Consider the following 1,596-nt stretch of genomic DNA (forward strand, 5'->3'; position numbering starts at 1 on the left):
AAAAAAAAAAAAAAAAGAAAAACTAGATCAAAAAAATGGAGGGGTTGGCATGTGTCAAGGGCCCCCTCTAGTGGCTCTGGGAAAAAAGTGAAGTAATTAGAGATTGAGGTTACTGGAAGAAAAAGTAGCAGCCCAGACAAGACTGAAGAAAGCCTTGGCTTTATCTACCTTTGCAGCCATCATTTCTAACTCTGTGGTAGTACGATAGATTCCTGTTTGAAGACCTCTCCTAGCAAAGGCCTCTGCCTCTGAAGTGTCAGGGACCTTTCGTATATTAAACCTTAATTGCCTCTGTTAACTTAGTCCCAAATATTTGTCCTTAAACCCATGTCCTTCAATTTTCTCTGGTGGTGGATTTCTTTTCACCCGTATGTACTTCCATGTTTCCAGCGTTTATAGCCATCAATGCTAATTGCTGAATAATTTTAGGCGTAATTTATAAAGCTAAAGCAGGATTTGTGATTACTGAACACTTTAAAGTTTGATCATCAACTTTCCAGGCACTGATCTAAACACACAGTATCCGTTAAGAGAAAACATTCAAGCCTAGACTTATACCAACCAATGTGAGGACTTGAGAGAGGAAATATATCTATGTGCTCCTTGCAAACCTAACCGCCGGGATGCCTCATGTCCCTGTGCAATTACTGGCTGTCACAAGGGCTCTTACACCCAGGAGACTCTCTGTCTCTAGGAAGGGTAAAGTGAGTGCCACATGGTGGCAGATTTATAGAGCAATGCTGGCATCTTTCATGCAGAAGACTGGCAGCCAGGAGTAATCCAGTCCCCCTAGGACACTGAGACAAGTGATCAGAGTGTTCCTAAATAGGTGCAGTCTAAAGAAAATAGGACTAAGGCCGGGCGCGGTGGCCCAAGCCTGTAATCCCAGCACTTTGGGAGGCCGAGGCGGGTAGATCATGAGGTCAAGAGATCGAGACTATCCTGGTCAACACGGTGAAACCCCGTCTCTACTAAAAATACAAAAACATTAGCTGGGCATGGTGGCGCGTGCCTGTAATCCCAGCTACTGAGGAGGTTGAGGCAGGAGAATTGCCTGAACCCAGGAGGCAGAGGTTGCGGTGAGCTGAGATCACGCCATTGCACTCCAGCCTGGGTAACACGAGTGAAACTCCGTCTCAAAAAAAAAATAAAATAAAATAAAATAGGACTGGGGAGGCAAAGGGCAAAGAAAACCAGAGATGATTGTGAACTGTACCCTTAAAATCTGTTTCTGTCATGTAGAGGATCAGTCAACACTGTACTACATCTCTTCCATTTTCATAGTTAACTTGGGAGAAGGAAAGAGCTGATGTATTAGTCTGTCCTACTTCTGAAGCAAGAAAGCCAAAACTTGGTTCTGGCTCTGTTGGTTATTAAGCTGTGTGTGCTCATTTATTCATTTGGGTCACCTACCTAATCTGGGCTTCACATTTCCTCATCTATCCAATTAAAGTATTAAACTAAAAAATTTTGGCTGGGCGTGGTGGCTCACACCTGTAATCCCAGCACTTTGGGAGGCCGAGGCGGGCAGATCACCTGAGGTCAGGAGTTCGAGACCAGCCTGGCCAACATGGTGAAACCCGGTCTCTTAAAAAA

Source organism: Cebus imitator, unplaced genomic scaffold (assembly GCF_001604975.1).
Source record: "Cebus imitator isolate Cc_AM_T3 unplaced genomic scaffold, Cebus_imitator-1.0 Scaffold259, whole genome shotgun sequence".
Taxonomy (NCBI): domain Eukaryota; kingdom Metazoa; phylum Chordata; class Mammalia; order Primates; family Cebidae; genus Cebus; species Cebus imitator.